Raw genomic sequence first — 21,889 nt, 5'->3', positions numbered from 1 at the left:
AACTTGCATTCCCACCAACAGTGTAAGAGGGTTCCCCTTTCTCCACAACCTCTCCAACATTTGTTGTTTCTTTCCCTGTCCATTTTTGCCATTCTGACTTGTGTAAGGTGGTATCTCAATGTGGTTTTGATTTGAATTTCCCTGATGGCTAATGATGATGAATATTTTTGCATGTGTCTATTAGCCATTTATATGTCTTCTTCAGAGAAGTGTCTTTTCATATCTTCTGCCCACTTTTTGACTTGATTATTTGTTTTTTGGGTGTTGAGTTTGAGAAGTTCTTTATAGATCTTGGATACCAGCCCTTTATCTGTAGTGTCATTTGCAAATATCTTCTCCCATTCTGTGGGTTGCCTCTTTGTTTTGTTGACTATTTCCTTTGCTGTGCAGAAGCTTTTTATCTTGATGAAGTCCCAAAAGCTCATTTTTGCTTTTATTTCACTAGCTTTTGGAGATGTATCTTAAAAGAAGTTGCTGTGGGTGATGTCAAAGAGGTTACTGCCTATGTTCTTCTCTAGGATTTTGATGGATTCCTGTCTCACATTGAGGTCTTTCATCCACTTTGAGATTATCTTTGTGAATGGTGTTAGAGAATGGTAGAGTTTCATTCTTCTGCATGTGGCTGTCCAATTTTCCCAGCACCATTTATTGAAGGGACTGTCTTTTTTCCATTGCATGTTTTCTCCTGCTTTGTCAAAGATTACTTGACCATAGAGTTGAGGGTCCATATCTGGATCCTCTATTCTGTTCCATTGGTCTATATGTCTGTTTTTGTGCCAGTACCATGCTGTCTTGGTGATCACAGCTTTGTAATATAGCTTGAAATTGGGCAATGTGATGCCCCCAGCTTTGTTTTTCTTTTTCAACTTTTCCTTGGCGATTCAGGGTCTTTTCTGATTCCATACAAATTTTAGGATTGTTTGTTCCAGCACTTTGAAAAATGTCATTGGAATTTTGATTGGGATGGCACTAAGGTATAGATTGCTCTGGGTAGCACAGATACTTTAACAATGTTTATTCTTCTGATCCATGAGCATGGAATATTTTTCCATCTTTTTGTGTCTTTTTCAATTTCTTTCATGAGTGTTCTGTAGTTCCTAGAGTATAGATCCTTTACCTCTTTGGTTAGGTTTATTCCGAGGTATCTTATGGTTTTTGGTGCTATTGTAAATGGAATTGTTTCTCTAATTTCTCTTTCTACAGTTGCGTTGTTAGTGTATAAGAAAGCAACTGATTTCTGTGCATTGATTTTGTATCCTGCCACATTACTGAATTGCTGTTTGAGTTCTAGTAATTTGGCAGTGGAGTCTTTTGGGTTTTCCACATAAAGTATCATGTCGTCTGTGAAAAGAGAGAGTTTGACTTCTTCTTTGCCAATTTGAATACCTCTTATTTCTTTTTGTTGTCTGATTGCTGTTGCTAGGACTTCTAGTACTATGTTGAACAATAGTGGCGAGAGTGAGCATCCTTGACGTGTTCCTGATCTTAAGGGAAAGGCTCTCAGCTTTTCCCCATTGAGGAGGATATTTGCTGTGGGTTTTTCATAGATGGATTTTATGAACTTGAAGAATGTTCCCTCTATCCCTATACTCTGAAGAGATTTAATCAGGAAAGGATGTTGTATTTTGTCAAATGCTTTTTCTGCATCAATTGAGAGGACCATATGGTTCTTCTCCCTCCTCTTATTAATGTGTTCTATCACATTGATTGATTTGCGAATGTTGAACCACCCTTGCATTCCAGGGATAAATCCCACTTGGTCGTGGTAGATGATCCTTTTAATGTATTGTTGGATCCTATTAGTTAGGATTTTGTTGAGAATTTTGGAATCCATATTCATCAGGGATATCGGTCTGAAATTCTTCTTTTTGATGGGGTCTTTGCCTGGTTTGGGGATTAAGGTAATGCTGGCCTTGTAGAATGAGTTTGGAAGTTTTCCTTCTGTTTCTATTTTTTGAAACAGCTTCAGGAGAATAGGTATTATTTCTTCTTTGAATGTTTGGTAGAATTCCCCAGGGAATCCATCAGGCCCTGAACTCTTGTTTTTTGGGAGGTTTTTGATCACTGCTTCAATCTTGTTACTGGTTATTGGCCTTTTCAGGTTGTCAGTTTCTACCTGTTTCAGTGTTGGCAGCTTATGGGTTTCCAGGAAGGCCTCCATTTCATCCAGATTGCTCAGTTTATTGGCATATAGTTGTTGATAATAATTTCTAATAATTGTTTCTATTTCCTTGGTGTTAGTCGTGATCTCTCCCCTTTAATTCATAATTTTATTAATTTGGGTCCTTTCTCTTTTCTTTTCGATAAGTCTGGCCGGTGGTTTATCGATCTTATTAATTCTTTCAAAGAACTAACTTCTAGTTTCGTTGATCTGATCTACTGTGTTTCTGGTTTCTAATTCATTGATCTCTGCTTTGATTTTAATTATTTCTCTTCTAATGCATGGCTTAGGCATCGTTTGTTGCTTTGTCTCTAGTTCTTAAGGTTTAGAGTTAGTTGGTGAATTCGGGATTTTTCTGTTTTTTTTGAGTGAGGCTTGGATGGCTATGTATTTCCCCGTTAGGACCGCCTTTGCAGTATCCCATAGGTTTTGGACCGATGTGTTTTCATTCTCGTTGATTTCCATGAATTGTTTAAGTTCTTCTTTGATTTCCTGGTTGACACAAACATTCTTGAGCAGAGTGGTCTTTAGCTTCCAAGTGTTTGAATTTGTGCCAAATTTTTTCTTGTGATTGAGTTCCAGTTTTAAAGCATTGTGGTCTGAGAATATGCAGGGGATAATCTCAATCTGTTGGTATCCCTTGAGACCTGATTTGTGACCCCGTATGTGGTCTATTCTGGAGAAAGTTCCATGTGCGTGCGAAAAGAATGAGTATTCTGTTGTTTTAGGGTGGAATGTTCTGTAAGTATCTACGAGGTCCATCTGGTCCAATGTGTCATTCAAAGCTCCTCTTTCCTTGTTGACTTTCTGCTTAGATGATCTGTCCATTGCTGAGAGTGGAGTATTGAGGTCTCCTACAATTAACGTATTGTTATCAATATGACTCTTTATTTTGGTTAACAGTTGGCTTATGTAGATGGCTGCTCCCATGTTGGGGGCATAGATATTTACAATTGTTAAACCTTCTTGTTGTCTATACCCTTTAAGAATGATATAGTGTCCTTCTGTGTCTTTAATTACAGACTTTGGTTTAAAATCTAATTTGTCTGATATAAGAATTGCTACCCCAGCTTTCTTTTGAGGTCCACTGGCATGGAAGATGGATCTCCATCCCTTCACTTTCAGTCTGGTTGTATCTTTAGGTTCAAAATGAGTCTCTTGTAGGCAGCATATGGATGGGTCCTGTCTTTTTATCCAATCTGCAACCCTGTGCCATTTTATGGTAGCTTTTAGGCCATTCACGTTGAGAGTGATTATTGAAAGATATGAATTAATTGTCATCATGTTGCCTGTGAAGACATTGTTTTTATAGATTGTCCCTGTAAATTTCTGTTGTATATCACTCTTGGGGTCTTTCTCCTTTTATAGAACTCCCCTTAATATTTCTTGCAGGGCCAGCTTAGTGGTCACATATTCTTTCAGTTTCTGCCGGTTGTGGAAGCTGTGCATCTCTCCATCCATTCTAAATGACAGCTTTTCCGGATAAAGTATTCTTGGCTGCATGTTCTTCCATTTAGTACCCTGAATATGTCTTGCCAGGCCTTTCTGGCTTGCCAGGTCTCTGTGGATAGGTCTGATGTCATTCTGATGTTCCTCCCTCTGTACGTAAGGAATCTCTTCCCCCTAACTGCCCTTAAGATGTTTTCTTTGGTTCTAAGATTTGCAAGTTTTACTATTACATGTGGGGGTGTTGGCCTCTTTTCCTTGATCTTGGGAGGGGTCCTCTCTGCCTCTAGGACGTGAATGTTTGTTTCATTCCCCAGATTAGGGAAGTTCTCAGCTACGATTTGCTCAAATACATCTTCTAGTCCTCTCTCTCTCTCCACTCCCTCTGGGATTCAATTATTCTGACATTGGAACGCTTCATGGTGTCACTTATTTCTCTGATTCTATTTCATGGATTCTGAGTTGTTTTTCCCTGGCCTCCTCTTTTCCCTTTTTATCTATTATACTGTCTTCCAGGTCGCTTATTCGTTCTTCTGCCTGTTATCCTAGCTGTTAGATTATCTAGATTGGATTGGATCCCATTGATAGCATTTTTAAGTTCTGCCAATTCAGCTTTCATTTCTGCCCTTAGAGATTCTATGTTGCCATAATTGATTTCTCCATTCTAGTCATTGTCTTCACAATTGCTAGCCTGAATTCCATCTCTGACATCTTGGTTATATCTGCATCCATTTGTAAATCTGCAGCATAAGTCATAATCTTTGAGTCTTTTCTATTTTGGGGGCTCCTCCTCCTAGTCATTCTGTTGATGGGTGTTGAGGGAATGTATAGAGTCCAAATTATTGACCAGAACCCAAGCAAGATGCACCTGTTTTCTTGGGACCTTAGGGTTGCTGGCCTCTTGTTTTCCCAGCCTGTCTCTGGGGGAGGGGCCTGCCGTGCTGTTACTCAGGCAACTCTGTTTGGGCGGAGTTGCCCTGCCCCCCTGTGGCGGGGGATGGGCTCAGCGGGAATCAGTTTTTGGGGCTTTTGTTCTCTGGCGGCTTTCCATGTCTCTTCCGCGAGTCAGAGCAGAAGAGACCGTTTCCAACCCTCTGCCTCAGAGCAGAGAGACGGCAGTCTGTTCTTCAGTGAGTTCTCCAGGCCACACTGTCTCTGTTTCTCTTCGTGCTGCTATAAACTGCAGTGTCCTGTGTTGTGTGCCCCTCCGCAGCACTCCCAGTCCTGCCTCCAGGTTGGGGCACATCTCTGCCCTTTGTGCTTCTAAAACCACCAGCCACCCCCAGATCGCGCGTGCGACCCCTCCGCTCTGGGTTTCCAACACGGGGGCTGCCCTAAAGTCCTTTCCCCACTGCTACCGGTCTGCGAGTCTGTGCCCCGTCCCCAGTGCGCGGGGCTGTCGCTCACTGGCAGTGTAGGATCCCCACGGCCAGGAACCCTCCTGATGCCATTTATCTTCTGATATTTGCCCACAGAATCAGGGCTCCCCGCTTTGTACCTCGAAACCAACCACCTGCGATATTCTGTTTGTAGAGATCCAGATCTTCTTACATCTCAGGCTGGTTTTGTGGGTGCTCAAAGTGGTCTGGTAGATATCCAGCTGAATTCTGGGGACCAGTTGAAGTAGGGTCCCCTACTCCTCTGCCATCTTTCCTAGTCCATGCCTTTCCTGTTTTAATGTTTTCTTCATGGAAGTTATCTGTATATCTTATCTTGTTAAGTGTGTTTTAGGTATTTTATCTATTCTTGTGGCTATTTTATTAGGTTTGTATCTTCCAGTATACCTTTTGATAATGATTTTGTGTGATAAGATGGCTTTTGATTTCTGTATATTTTGTTCCCCAATACTTTATCACATTATTTTTTTACTTAAAGTAGTTGAGTAGTTTATTCTCTGGTATATTCCAAGCAAGTGTTAGCATATGCAAATAATGAGAATATTGTGTCTCTAGTCAGGTTTTTATTATTAAATATCTTTCTCTTCTTCAATTTTTTGACTAATATCCCCAGTTCAGTGCTATATTGTAACAATGCTTATGAGTATCCTTTGCATTGTATGAAACCCTGCCTTTGTGGCTGACATGACGTTAAAGATATACCCACTGATTCCTATTTTATTCAATATTTTTAGCAAGAGTAGCTTGAATTTTGTCCAATTTCTTTGTACCATATATGGAGAAGATATGATTTTTCTCTTTATATCTGTTAATCTGATTAATTACCTTAATAGGCTTCATAATACTAAACTGATCTTGCTTTATAGAAATAAACTGCACTTAGTTATGATAATAAACCTTATAGTGTGCTATGGGACAATATTTGGGAAATTTACAATAATATTTATAAGTGAAATTGAGCTGTCATTTTATTTTTGTGAACTCTGAAAATTTTCACTTAATAATGTATCTTTTCAAGGAAAATTTTAAAGTCGTTATGGATTTTTAATTTATCAATTTGTTTTTTGGTTAGTGGTTTTTGTACCCTAATTTTTTTTTTGCCTATTTTAAACTTGCAAAGATATTCTACAATGCCTATTTCTAAAATCCTTATAGCTTTAGTTCTAACATGTAGTGTGTGCTCCATCTCAAATTAATTTTTGTATAAAGTGCAGTATATATTGATGTGGAATAATAAAATATATAATAAGATATATAATATTTATATTATATAATTGATAATATATAATATAATAAATAATAATAAATGATATCACCCTCATTTGAAATGAGGAAGCCTTCATATCTATATAATAATATATATAATATCTGTGTATAATAAATATTATATAGACATATAGATACAGATATATAAATATAGATATCTATTTCTAGATATAGCTTTCTGTTACTGGGTTCTAACACAGGGCTCCAAAAACTTGTGATAGCCTAAGTGATAAGAACATTAGGAGCATCTCTTTGTTCTGTTATTTGTCTTTGACTCTGTCCCTGACACAAGGCTCCTAAAACCCTTTTAAAATCCTAAGTGATAAGAGCACTAGGAGCATCTTTTATTCCAATGAGGTGACTCTAAGCAGGTCTTGAGTGGCTCCTGGCCGGGGGCTCATAACCACAAAGATCAAACCATGTTTATAAGTTTGTGAATTTTCAGCCTAACCCTCATTCTACATGAGGACACCTTGATAAAAACCCTGTAGTACATGATTCAGAGAGCTTCCAGGCTGATGAACACATCCACACTAGGAGGGTGACATACCCCAACTCCACAAGACTTCACAAGTACAGAAACTCCTGTACTCTGGACCCTCCCAGACCTCTCCCTATGTATTTCTTTTCTTTCTTTTTTTTTTTTTTAAGATTGTATTTATTTATTTGACAGAAAGATACACAGCGAGAGAGGGAACACAAGCAGGGGGAGTGGGAGAGGGAGAAACAGGGAAGAGCAGGGAGCCCGATGCAGGGCTCCATCCCAGGACCGTGGTATCATGACCTGAGCTGAAGGCAGATGCTTAATGACTGAGCCACCCAGGCACCCCTCTCCCTATGTATTTGTTCATCTGGCTGTTCTTCTTATCCTTTATTATATCCTTTAATAAAGTACTAAACATAACTGAGTTCTTTGAGCCACTCAATCAAATTAATCAAACCTGAGGAGGGGGTTGTTGCAACATCGGATCTATAACTGGTTGGTTGGTTAGAAGTGCAGGTGTTAACATGGGCTTGCAATTAGTGTCTGAAGTAGGGGTGGAGAGGGGAGCAGTCTTATGGAACTGAGCCCTTACATTTGGGGTCTGATGCTATCTCTTGGTAGATAGTGTCAGAATTGAGTTACAACTGTGGGATTCCCAGTTGGTGTCAGAGGCTTACTTGTGGGGGAAAACCTCACACACTTGTGGCAAAAAGTGTTAGTGTCAGAGGGAAGTGTTTTGTGAGTAGTAGAAGAAACACTACAAGAGATAACTAAATGAGGTTTTTCCCTACAACAGGAGGGAAAGACTGGATTTTTTGTTTTAGTTGATGTATTTTTTTGTTTTCCTGTACAGATACTTAATTTGTTCCAGCTCCATTTGTTGAAAATACTTTCCTTTCAACATGGTATCATCTTGAATTCCTTTTCCAATTTGCCTAGTCTTACGTATATTGATCTATTTCTGGACTTGCTTTTCTGTTCTATTGCTCAGTTTGTTTATACTCATATCACATACCAAAATATCTTCTTTATTATTTAGTTTAGCTTTTGAAGTCAGATAATCTAAATCTACCAATTTTGTTCTGTTTGCCCAAGATTGTTTTAGCTATCCTAGATCCTTTCCATTTCTATATAAATTTTAGAATCAGCTTGTCTTTTTTACAAAAACAAAACAAAACAAAAAAGTAAAGCAGCCTATTATGATTTAGAGAAGTGAGATTGGATTAAATCTGTGGATCAGCCTGGGGAAAATTATCATCTTGGCAATACTGAGTCTTGAAATCTATGAGGATGGTATATCTGTTCATGTATTTAGCTCTTCCTTAATTATGCTCAGCAATGTTCATAGTTTTCATTGTTGAATCTTTGTCCAACTTTCATTATATTCATTCCTAACTTTCTCTTTTTTATGGTTTTGATTCTAATAAATGGTATTTTTTAAATGTTTATATTCTGTTAATGTACAAAAATATAATTTGGTTTTTAATATTGCCTCTGTATCCTTAGACTTTGCTAAATTCACTTAATTATTTTATATACCTTAGGATTTTCTATGTATAGGTCAAATCATCTCTGATTAAAAACAGTTTTGCTTCTTCTTTCCCAAATTTTTACTTTTTTTTTTTTTTTTAACCTTCTTGCTTTAGCTAGGAACTCTAGTACAATGTGGAATAGAAATGATGAGAGTGAATATTTGGTCTTATTTCCAATCTTCTGGAGAAGTATAAAATATTTTATCAGTAACTATGATGTTAGCTGTAGATTTGTCAGAGGTGTCCTCATAGATTAAGTTTCCTCATAGATTAAGATTTTTTTTAAGAATGAATGTAAAATTTTGTCAGATGCCTTTTCTGCTTCTATTTAGACCATCATATAATTTTTTTAACTTTTATTCTGATAATGTGATGAATTGTACTAGTTGTTTTCCAAGTTCTCAACCAACCTTTGATCCTTCCATTAATCTCTGTATTCTCATGATGTATTATTTATTTTATGTATTGCTGGATTTGATTTACTAACATTTTGTTGAGGATTTTTACATAAATGTTTATGAGAGCTATTGATATATAATATTTCTTTGTGGAAATGTCCTTGCTAGATTTTGATCTCTGAGTTAGTCTGGCTTCAAAAAAACAGTTGGAAAATAGTCCCTTCTCTATTTCCTGAAAGAATTTGTGTAATATTCATTTTAATTTCTTCTTATATGTTTGATAAAATTCATCAGTCAATTCACCTTGGCCTAGAGTTTACTTTTGAAAAGATTTTTTTTTTTAAGATTGTATTTATTTATTTCACAGAGAGAGACACAGTGAGAGAGGGAACACAAACAGGGGGAGTGGAAGAAGGAGAAGCAGGCCTCTGGCCGAGCAGGGAACCCCATGTGGGGCTAGATCCCAGGACCCTGAGATCATGACCTGAGCTGAAGGCAGACGCCTAACGACTGAGCCACCCAGGCGCCCCTGGAAAGATTTTTAATTACAATTTCGATATCTTCAGCATGTATAGGGATCTCAAATTTTCTCTTTTTCTCCCCTTTGTGTTGGTTTTCAATTGCATTTTCCAAGATATTTGCCCTTTTTATTTAAATTCTTAAATTTATTGTAATAAGTTCATATAATGTCTCATTATTCTTCCTTCTATATATGTAAAATGTTACCTCTTTCCTTTCTGATATTGGTAAACCTCTCCTCCTCCCCCCACTCATTATTCCCTCCCACTCCCCCTTCTCCCACTTCCCTCCTCTCCATTCTCCTCCTCCTCCTTTTTCAGTTTTTTTTTTTTACTAATTTCCAGTTTTATTAATCTTTTAATGGTTAGATTTTGAAATTGTTAATTTTCTCTATCATTTGTTTTCTGTTGCATTGATTTCTACTTTACTCTTGCCTTTGTATGTCCTGTCATGTGTTTTCATTATCATTTTGTTGAACATAAATTCAAATTTATTTCTTATCTTTTTTCTTTCTTCTTATTTAAAAGTACATTGCAGAAATCATGCCCATTTTGGAATTTCTTTCTTGTTTTTCTTGATTTCTAATTTAATTCTGTTGTGATCAGAGAACATACTCTGTATATTTCAGAACTGTGAAATTTATCGAGATTCATTTTATGGTTCACTATATGGTTGCTCTTTGTGGGTGTTCTTTTTTTTTAAGATTTTATTTATTTATTTATATTAGAGAGAGAGAGTGCGAGTAAGGGGAGGAGCAGATGGGGAGGGAGAGGGAGAGAATCTCCAGCAGACTCTTTGCTGAGCACAGAGCCTCATGCAGGGCTTGATCTCAAGACCCAGAGATCATGATCTGAGCTGAAATTAAAAGTCAGTTGCTTAACTGAGCCATCCAGGCACCCCCATTTGTGGGTGTTCTATCTGCACTTGAAAAGAATATGTATTCTGCTGTTGGGTAGAACATTCTATATATGCTATTCTTATAACACTTAGGTAAAGTGTTTTGATAGTTTTTAATCACATTTTCAATATCTTTACTGATTTTTTGGTCTATGTTATCTACTGAGAGAGGGATGTTAAAAATATCCAAGATTATTGTATTGGGGAACCTCTTGGCTTTGGCTCAGGTCATGATGGGGTAATAATCTCATGGGTCATGGGATCAAGCCCAGCATTGCGCTGTGCTCAGCAGGGGGGCTGTTTGAAAGATTCTCTGCCTCTGACCCTCCAAAATAAATGAATAAATCTTTTAAAAATATCTAAAATTATGGATTTGTTTATTTCTGCCTTTAGTTCTATCTTTAGTTCAATTTTTGCTGAATATATATTAAAGTTCTGTAATTAAGAGTTAAATATTCAGAATTGATTTGTTTATTCTTGGTGAATTGAACTTTTATTATTATGCAAAGGACTCTTCTCCATTAATAATCCTTTCCTGTAAGTCTACTTTGTTTTATTATAACCAAACTAGGATACTTATGCTTAGTTCTTACATAATATATCTCTTTTGCATTTCCTTTTATTCTCCATTACCTAAGTTTTTATATTGTCAGTCATATCTTGTAAACCATATATAGTTGGGTCTTACTTTTTTATCTAGTCTGTCAATCTCTGTCTTTAGAGGTTTAGGCCACTTAAATTTAATGTAACTATTGATATGGGTGAGTTTGAATTTACCCTGTAGTTGTTTTCTACTTGTCTCATATTTTATTACATTTTTTTTCTTTATGGACTTAATTGAACTAAGTAAGTGTCTTTTAGTATTTCATTCTATTTACTCTACTGACTTTTGAGCAATTGGTATTTTTCTATCGATTAAAAACATGCATCTTTAAGTTATCACAATCGACTTTGAATTGGTTATTATATACCTCCATGTATAATGTAAGAATAATACAAAAATGAGTAATTTTGTTTTCCTTCCCTGCACACCTGCCCTTCTAAGCTAAAACACACACACACACACACACACACACACACCCTCTGTTTTGGCAAAAAGGACATCAAATTGAGAAGTCAGTGTGGGACCCAAAGCATTGAATGGGAGCTGTGTGACTAGGAATAAAGAAGTAAAAGCCTTGGTTTCCTCAGGAGGCTGCTGCACAGGCAAAAACTGCAAGCGACTTATGCAAATAACTTTCCTGAGCAAGCAAACAAAATGCACTTTGTCAAAGAAAAGCAATATATTTTATAATTAAAACTTTCTTCTTACTGTCAGAAATACTGAAGATAATATATTTGCCTCAGATTTTTTAAATTATTATTTTTAAAATTGTGAATATCTTAAATATATAGTAAAGCCAAAAAAAATTAAAAGCATGAGGTTACAGTTATTGGTGTGCCCATCACTTGGATTTAACACATGGTAAGATTTTTATGTTTATTTCTGATTGCTTTTCTTTTTTAAAAATTAAACATCAGAAGTATATTAAAGTCTGCCCTTCTCCACCCTATTCTTCTCTCTCTCTTCTCACACATATATTCTTTCTTATAATTGGAGTGCATCTTTTTGGGCTATGGATAAAAAAGGAAAAAAACCAAAGTATGTCCTGTAACTATCTATGATATCTAATTTGGTAATAGTGTGGTTCAAATAGTTTACATCCTAATTTTTTAATGTATTTAGTCAATTCCTAAGACATGCATTAAAATCTTTCACTGTGTTTTTGGATTGTAAATTTCTTCCAATTTTGTCCAGTGTTTCAAATATTTAAGTTTATTTTATCAGACCATAGAAGATCATGATAGATGCATCTTAGTTTTCCTTTTTCTGTTATATAGTAACCTATCCTTAGATTCGGAATAGGAAAAAGTTTTAATTTAACCTTGCCACTAACTTAGACATGTTATTTATTTTTTTTAAGAATTTATTTATTTGGGCGCCTGGGTGCCTCAGTTGGTTAAGTGTCTGCCTTGGGCTCATGTCATGATCCCAGAGTCCTGGGATTGAACCCCATATCAGGCTCCCTGCTCAGTGAGGAGCCTGCCTCTCCCCTCTCTCCACCTCTCTCTCTCTCAAATAAATAAATAAAATCTAAAAAAAAAAAAAGAATTTATTTATTTATTTGAGAGAGAGAACAAGCAGGGTGGGGAGGGGTAGACGGAGAGGGAGAAGCAGACTCTCTGCTGAGCAGGAAGCCTGACACAGGGCTCAAGCTGAGGATAATGGGTTCATGACATGAGCCCAAGGCAGTCACTTGACCAACTGGGCACCCAGCCCCAACTTAGAGATGTTATTTAATATCTCTGCATTGCAGTTTGATTATATATAAATGGGGGTGATTATATGACCTTTAATAAAATTGAGCATTAAATGAGTTCAGTTTAGTTGTAGTTTGAGGATTAAATGAGTTAATATACATAAAGTATTCAGAAAAGTGCTTGGCTTGTGATAAGTACTAATGTTTATTAGGGTGACAGGATGCTGTCACTTTTCTATGGTCTCAGAGTTTAGGCCGCAGTCTCTAGGGCCAAGAATATTATAATAGATGTCAGTGGCCCCTCATTCCAAAGTAAGGTGCCAACTCATCTATACAGGGCATAGTAAGAGTTTGACCTTTTAGCTAACTTTTGATCTTTACTCATTTTGAAATTATATAAAAGAAAAGAAATTGTAAAGGCCCACTGGGAATGTCTTTATAAATTTATCAGGATGGCTCCATTTCTAATCCTGGAGGGCCTAAAACAGCAATTAGTGAAAGGAGAATAAATTAAAACAAGAAAATAAAGGAAAAAAATCACTCATTTCCACATCACAAATGATTTGATCTAAGAGAGGTTAGAGTTGGTGAAAGTAAGAAGCTTTAATTACGTGAAAGTTTGGAAGTTTTAAATTGGACAGAAATTTTCACTATCTAAGTGCCTGAAAAACCTTCATTCAGGAGGCAGAAGGAAAAATCCACAAATAAATATTCAGGAAGAGTGGTGCAAAAGAATGAAGTTGCATTTCTTCACCTTTGACTGAATCCACTTATCAATAAACCACTGATTACTCTGGGTATGGCCTTAGGTACACAGTCAGTTTGTTTCAATATGTCCTGGAAAAATAGGACAGATTCTTACTGAACTTATACAAATAATTATATTACCTTGCAAAGTAATGAGACTCAGGTAAAGTATGTATTTCTGAATTCTGAGGAGATAGAAACAGATACCATTTAGAAATGGTTCATTTCAGTTTACAAAAGTATGGTCTATTAAATTGAAGATTAGAGATAAATAAAGAATAAAGTGACTGGACATTTTTATATATATACATAAAAGAATATAAATTAATATAATTCTAACAATATTCCAAACTAATAACCACAATAAAATTCTCTTTGTCCACTTATTTAGTCCTATATTAACTCTTGTTTTATTGAAGCTTGGGTTAGCAGTAAATTTTCATGGAGTATGTCCACTTCCAGAATGACAAAGGTCCAGCTGATTCAGTCCATCAGTACAGTCTGAAAGTTTTCTAAGCAGTGTGAGCTTAAAACTGTTTACCAAGAGTATATTCTTTGAACTATTGAAGTAACAATAGTTCAGAATATCTGGTATAATCTTTTTTTATGAGATGCTGAAACTGTCTTTATTGTAGACATTAGCTCCAGTCTGCAACTGATGAATAGCAGAAGCTTCTGGCAAATATCAGGAAGGAAAAACTTATTTGTTAATGAGACTCTTAATTTATTATAATTACCAATAATATCAGAATGGAGAAAAGCAAAATTCTTTATTGGGGTATAGTAAATAACTATTTTATAAGAGTTTGATCAATATTTTAAATGAAGGACAAGAATATTTTATGGGGGTGCCTGGGTGGCTCAGTTGGTTAGGCGACTGCCTTCGGCTCAGGTCATGATCCTGGAGTCCTAGGGTTGAGTCCCACATCGGGCTCCCTGCTCAGCTGGGAGTCTGCTTCTCCCTCTGACCTTCCCCCCTCTCCTGCTCTCTCTCTCTCATTCGCTCTCACAAATAACTAAATAAAATCTTTAAAAAAAAAAGAATATTTTATGGACAGTGAGGACATTAGCAAAACTCCAAGCCTATTCTCAAAAAGAATACAATTTCTGAAATATTAACAAATCAATAACATTTTTTCCTATAAACTTAGGAAAGTTTACTTAAGATACTTGGGAGTATCTCTTCTAACTTGATAGTTCTTCCCATGCAGTTCTTACAATGGTATTGAGCTAATAAAGATACATGGAGCCTGCTAAAAAACCTATCATTCTAGAACCCATCCCCTTTTTACAAGTGAAATAACAAATTTTTGTGATTTTCCTGGGGTCCTCTGGGAAAACTGAGTTGTTTTAGCTGTAAAAGAAAAACAGGAAATTTTATTTTTAGCTTTTAGCTTAGGATCTGATCTTGGGAATGCAAAATTAAAAGAATTGTCAAATGATAGGAGGTCATTTAATAAAGTTAAGATCTTAAGCGCCTGAGAAACTATACTTGTTTATGTATTTAATCGAAGTGATGAAATGTTTTAAAATAAACATAGATAAAATTTACAATATTATAAGGAACTCTAATCTTTCACAAAGGAGAAATCTTTGTTTTTGTTTTGTGTGTGTGTGTGTGTATTGTCTTTATTTTAAGTAATTAAGGATATGATAAAGTTAACATGAAATAGAGAAAATTATTCTAGAGAGACCTGAAACCTCAAGTCTATCTGGGTAAATTCCACAGAAGGTAAAGAGTAATTTTTACCATTCTATATTAATAACTCTGAGACCAATTTATCATTTTAACAGAGATAAAGTCAAATATATTATTTGGGAGTAAAGAATATAAGCTTCCCCCCAACCCCCCTTATGAATAAACCCTTCAAAACAGGGCAATCTTTGGCAAAAATTTAACACATTTCATTGCTTCTTTTCAGACCTTATCATATGCAGATATTTTAAACCAAGGCAAATAGAAATTCTCTTTCTACAAACTTCGACCTTTTACAGCTATTCCAGTTTTGTGTTTTACTGTCCCCTTTCACATTCTAAATTGCAGACAATTTAAGATGAAACTACTCTCTTTTTATCTTGATGAACTAAAACACATTCCATTACCTTGTGTACACATTCCTGTCACTGTCATCATTGTCCCAAGGGTAGTTTCAAACCACCTGCAGTAATTAAAACTTTCTCTAACCAAAGTAACTAATTTCTATTTCACACAGCAAACTGAGAAGCTGATAATTGAAATTGCTCTATATAAGCATTTTGCCAGACCACCAACGCTGACTCAATGAAGTCAATCAGGTCAATTGACACCATTTTAAAGTTGCAAATATGAACTCACTCATTATCATGACCCAAAGATACAGTATATAAAGTTTTATATATACTTTAAAGTTTAAAAAAATAAGAAAAAAGTATGTAAATTTAAAATTAAGATCCCAACAATTATCCATAGTTTTAAGATGCCTAAGAATCTTGAAATTTATGGTTAGTCTGACATAGTACAAATATAATTAGTTACAAAAACGTGTATCATAGTTATGATTCAATTTAGTTGAATACAAATATACTTTCTATTATCTTAAACATTATATAGGAATAATATTAGTTTATTTGATCAATAACCCAACATAAGTTTAGGAAGTTCAGATAAACTAATTTGTTCATGAAAAAACAAATCTACATCTTTCAAAAATAAAACAAATTTTTGCATTATACCCATAATAAACCCAAGCCAAAGACATAGAGCTATTTATGTTTTTAAAGTATTAAATGAGACTGATTTGTCCAAAGAATGACTTTAACTACGTGAATTTGGATTTTTAAATGTTTCTGAGACAGCAGTTAGACCTTTTTCTTAAGATGTGCTGTCTAGCATCCTTAAGGTATTAGAAGCTCGCTGTCCTTATTTTCTGTGAATTTTAGCAATATTAGACTTATGTGGAAGTATATCTATGTTTATAAAACATATAAAACAGAGTAGAGCTACTCTAAGAAACCTAATCATCCAATTTATTAATGCCCTCTGGTGGTAGGAAAAGATGTCATTCTCACACCAGGAAAGTAAAACCTTTTCTAAACTACAGTGAGCTTATGGGTCTAGTTCTGCGACATCAGTCACAGGTAAGAGGTAAGCCATAAACAAAACCTACCTGTTCAGATATCAAAGAGCTATTTCCCTTCCCAGTGGGTACAGAGATTTGAGTTCATAAGCAGATAACCACAACAAAAACATAAGACTAGCTAAACATTCTTTGTCATTTCTCATCGAACAGAAAATACAAGAGATGTTCAGATGGTTAAACCATAAAACCAAATTCCCAATTACCGCAGCCATCAATGAGAACAACTTAGCAGCTCTGCAGGTCGGACACAAAAGCAAAACACAAAATCACTAGGGGAAAAAAAAATAAAAAGAGCATCAGGAAATACAAAGTTCTGGGTTTCACTCTGAGAGTCAAAAAAGACTTGCCTGGGCTTACCTAAACAGCCCATGAAGTACACTTTTCTGGTAGCAGTTTTTCTTGACATCATCAGGTAAGTCCACTTGGACATCACAGTAAATGACTTCCACAATTATTGAAGGTTAAAAAAAAAAAACAAAACACCACATTGTTCTCATGCAAATATAAGCATTTGTGTAATATTTACTCAACTCTATAGTTAATGAGGGAACCCTCCCCATAACAAAGACATACAAAGGAGTGTTTTTCAGAAGCTAAGATTTTTAGGCAATGATAGCATATGATTGCTGGGTTTGACTGAAACTGGTTAATGCCCATAACCTTAAGCTTTGGGGAGATAGCTAACAGAAAAAATTATTTGCATTTCTACCAGTCAAAAATTCACACTAACCTCGGACCTTTTAGAGTTATAAAAGAGCTCTGTGAATAGAAAATCTAGGAAGTCAAACCTAGTACTGCACTGGAGAGCAACAGTAATCTCCATGTTCTGTTTTGTCTATCTCCGTATTTTATGTGATTTTCTTTACCAGGATCTTTCTATTTCAGATTATTCCTTTTCCATTGTTCATTTTCTTGTTTATCTTAATCTCACTGAGTGTAGCAATTAGATTTTTTATCTTTGTACTCTTAGTGTCACTTATTTTCATTTTTATCCTTCACATTAATTTTATTGATCTTTTTTTTTCTCCAGTGTCCAGTTATCCTTGATTCTTCATTCACACTGATGGGTAAAATGTATTGATTTGTATAGGGGACCAGCAATTTTTATTGTGACTTTAGGAGTCATCTCCTTGATGGACCTTATTTTTGCATGGGATGATGATTGTATGTTCTGTGTAAGTGAATTGCACATTTTTATAATCAGGGTTTCCTATAGAATGCATGGACAGCAAAAAGGTAATTAAGTTACTGACACTATTTCCAAATTAAAATGGATTTGTGAGATAGTATTTAATGTCATTCTCCTTTGAATGCATTGCTTTCCTTTTGTTTTAGGATTTTTTTTTCTTTTTCTTCTTTTTTTTGCAAACTGATTAAGTAGCTTAATTCTTTTTTTTTTTTTAAGATTTCATTTATTTATTTGAGAGAGAGAGAACAAGCAGGGGGAAGGAAAGGGGGAAGCAGACTCCCCACTGAGCAGAGCCCAAGGAGGGGCTCAATCCCAGGACCCTAAGATCATGACCTGAGCTGAAGGCAGATGCTTAACCCAACTGGGCCACCCAGGCACCCCTACATAGCTTAGTTTTGTTCTTTTTTCTCTCTTGTCTGGGAGCTCTAACCAGTAGCCCTCCAAAGGTGGAGTCCTCCTTCTACAAGTTTGGCTTTAAGGCAAAAGGTCTACTCCTTCCTTTTGATGGTTGAGGAAGGGAACAGGGCCAAAACCCACCTTGATCAGCTGTTCTGAGTGCTGTTATTCCTCAGCCTCCTGCCATGTGTATTTGTTGATTCTAAGGTTGTAGCATCCCCAGAGCTCTCTTAGAACTGATAATACATAACTTGTTTTTCTCAGGTTAAGATTTTACTATCATGATTTCTCTACCATCCAAATATATATGACTTATATCTGTCAGGTCCTCTAATGGCAATTCTCCTTTCCCCAGTGCTATTGTGGTTTCATTATTTTTTAACATATTATTTTTATAATATCTTTTTGTCATTTAAATTAAAAACTTAGAACGGAGAGTAGGAAACATTTGTGTTTTAGTCTGCGTTTTCAACCAGAATTTAATCTGCTATAACCTAACACTTATTTTTATTTTGGCTAGGCTGTATGAATTATATAGAAATAAAATTATTAAATGTATGGTTGAATAATAGAAACACATATTTTGTAATAATATATCATTTTCATTGCAAGCAAATCTTTGAAATATGATGTGTTAATGGTGTTGGGAAGAAAACGCTTGCCCCTCTCTACTTAAGTCCAGTGTTTGGGCGTCTGCAGATTAACTGACAGTAAGGAGATAAACAGGAGAAAAGACAAAATTCTTTCAAACTTGTGTGTGGTAGTTGCTCAGTGTTAAGTAACTTACTCAATAGCTAGAAAGGAAGATTTATGTATCAAAATTAACAAAAATGGAGAGGAGGAATTAGGACTTCAATCGGAAGGGCAACAATAGAAGGTTCTATTTTTTTTAAAGATTTGTTTATTTATTTATTTATTTATTTATTTGAGAGAGAGAATGAGAGAGAGAAAACATGAAGGGGGGAGGGTCAGAGGGAGAAGCAGACTCCCCGCTGAGCAGGGAGCCCGATTCCGGACTGGATCCCAGGACTCCAGGATCATGACCTGAGCCGAAGGCAGTCGCTTAACCAACGGAGCCACCCAGGCGCCCCTCTATTTTTTTTTTTTATGCTAATGGTAGACAGTTTGTCTCCCTGTGGGCTAAATTCATAGGAAACTCCCTTTGAGGGAAGGTAATGACAGGTGTGTTTTCAAGAGGCTCTGCTTTAGTAAGATAAAGGAAGTTCAGATAAGAATTCTTTCTGCATCTTCTGTAGCTCGAATGTTTTCACTTTACAATGATTTTATACCGGCTCCTAGAGTCCAAGTGAGTCTTTACATTTTTGCCATTTGAAACTTCTCTAGAAGTTACACATGAGCGTACACGTGCATATGCACGCACACACACACCCAAGCTATACTGATTGGTTTAGGGAGACAGATTTAGGTTAAAAATTGTGAGGTAAGAAATCTGCAAAGGGGAAAACAAGCATTGATTAAAAGGAGGATGAATAAACAGAAAAGGAGAAATCTAAGCAAACTGCTTCACATTCCACTGAACCTGTCTCTCAGTTCTGGGAATAGGTAGATCAGTCTAGTTTAATGCTTGTATCTCATTTATGCAGGTGGTGATGCAGGTGGGAGAATGGTGCACATAAAAGTTAGGCTTCTATATGGTGGGAACAATCAAACATTGCCTCATAAAGTCCATCTTAGTTCCTTAAAACTGTCTAGTTTCATCTGATTCTATGCAAATCATTCTCAAATATGACATTCCAGTTAAAGCCTTGATAATATGATCAATTTCCCCAAGTGTGCCTTGTTACAAGGAGAACAAATTCTCATTGAATTTATGCAAATAACTGTATTGCCGTGTAAGAATACGTAATGAGAGTTTCTGAATTCTAGTGGGATCAGGCAGGGAGAAAAGATAAATGTTTCATTTCTGTTTACAAAAGTATAATCTACTAAATTTCCGTAAGTTACAGATAGCTTAAGATGAAAGAGAAAAGAAGTTTCTTAAATCTGAAAAATGGAACATTAAAGAACCAGCGATGTTTCCCAAAAAAAGTTCATGAAAAATTACAATAGTCATTTATCACTTCATTTAATTTTGTGTAATTAATACTTGTACCACTTGATCTTGAGTTAGTAGTTTCATGAACTCATCACCTTCCCCTACCCCTCGGTCCAGGGTAGGATTGATTGATTGACTGATTGATTTAAAGATTTTTATTTATTCATTTAAGAGAGAGACAGAGAGAGCACAAGCAGGGGGAGCTCCCGCTGAGCTGGGAGCTTGATGCAGGGCTCAATCCCAGGACCTGGAGATTACTACCTGAGCCAAAGGCAGCCGCTAACCATCTGAGCCACCCAGGCACTCCCCAGGGTAGGATTTAAAAGTTATTAATGCTATCAGAATCCTCTACCACAGAGTACCTGTCTTAGTTCTTTCCATGGGTCTCTGAGACAGTCCCTTTTGTTGAAGATGAAGCATTCTGGCTTACAGTTGATTGCAAAGCTTTTAGGAAGACATCAGAGTAAAACAATAACTACCTGTGGATAACAAGAGAATTAGAACAGCTGTGGCTAAAGATCAGAATAGAGTTTATTAAAATAATGTAGTTGACAAGGAAATTTAGTTGTTTCCATGACATATAACATTTTAAATAATAAGTGGAATTATGAATGATAACATTATACCATTATTTTCTACTATCAGACAAAGCAGCATTAACAGCATATTGTAGACAGTAAAGGCATTGAGGAATTCCTAGAATTTTTATGTAATTCCTGAAATATTTATATTGATAATATCTACCCATACAAATACAACCTAGGGAAGGTTAAGCATCTCTTCTTTTTTTTTTTTTTTTAAGATTTTATTTATTTATTTGACAGAGAGAGAAACAGCGAGAGAGGGAACACAAGCAGGGGAAGTGGGAGAGGGAGAAGCAGGCTTCCCACTGAGCAGGGAGCCCGATGCGGGGCTCGATCCCAGGACCCCGGGATCATGACCTGAGCTGAAGGCAGACGCTTAATGACTGAGCCACCCAGGCGCCCCTTCAACTCTTCTTTTTTGACAAAGCTTTTCATGCCAGTCAACATATAAATAAATCTTATTATATATTAATATTATTTAGAAAAACAAACACCATTGACATTCCTGGGGCTCTTGACTGCAGATGGCAAATCATGAGACTTCTTGGCCTCCATAATTGCATAAGTCAATTCCTTAAAATAAATCCGATAGATATATACAGAGTTAGATACAGAGGTAGAGATAGATATCTCCTATTGGTTCTGTTTCCTCTGGAGAACACTGACTAATACACTTTTCACACAATTTTTTTTTTTTTTTTTTTTACTTTCACCCTTACTGTTTATAGTATATACTATATGTATATACACACAATATATATATAATATAATAATTTTTAACTATTAGTAACCCTTATTTTACAGAGAAAACTAAGAAGTAAAAAATTATGAATCACTTGTCATATACCAACATTTTGATTAGATTAGCAAATTTATGAAAGTATCATTTCACAATTTCTAGAAGCATATGCTTCTTTATTGTATATTTTTTCAATGTGAGAGAACATGTTTATTAACTGACCCAAATATCCTTAGTCTCTCTGTTAGAAGAAGTAAAAAAATATATATATATTTAAATTTATGTTTAGTAACTAATATTTCAGTATTTTATCTCAGTTAGAAATACCTAGGTATTTATTGATTATTACTTAATGTAGAATAACTCTAAGGTTTCAAGTCACCAAAAGATTTTGAAAACTACTTTTAGGCAGACACATAAAACAAAATTATTGTTGAAATACAGTTTGTCAGAACAATGATTCAATTTGATTACAATCAGAAATGTGAGTTTTATATTCTTAAACATTTAGTAGATAGAGTATAAGCTTCTTTGACTCATAAACCCATAGTATTACAGTACTATAGTTGATGCTGACAGTTCTGAAGACATGCCTATTTTACTGAACCAGTGATATTGGGGGCACCTGGGTGGCTCAGTCGGTTAAGCGTCCAATTCTT

The sequence above is a fragment of the Callorhinus ursinus genome, unplaced genomic scaffold (assembly GCF_003265705.2).
Source record: "Callorhinus ursinus isolate GAN/ISIS: 27379988/994484 unplaced genomic scaffold, GSC_fseal_2.0 scaffold1, whole genome shotgun sequence".
Lineage (NCBI taxonomy): Eukaryota > Metazoa > Chordata > Mammalia > Carnivora > Otariidae > Callorhinus > Callorhinus ursinus.
The sequence above is the reverse complement of the archived record's forward strand: the minus strand, read 5'-3'. Positions refer to the sequence as shown.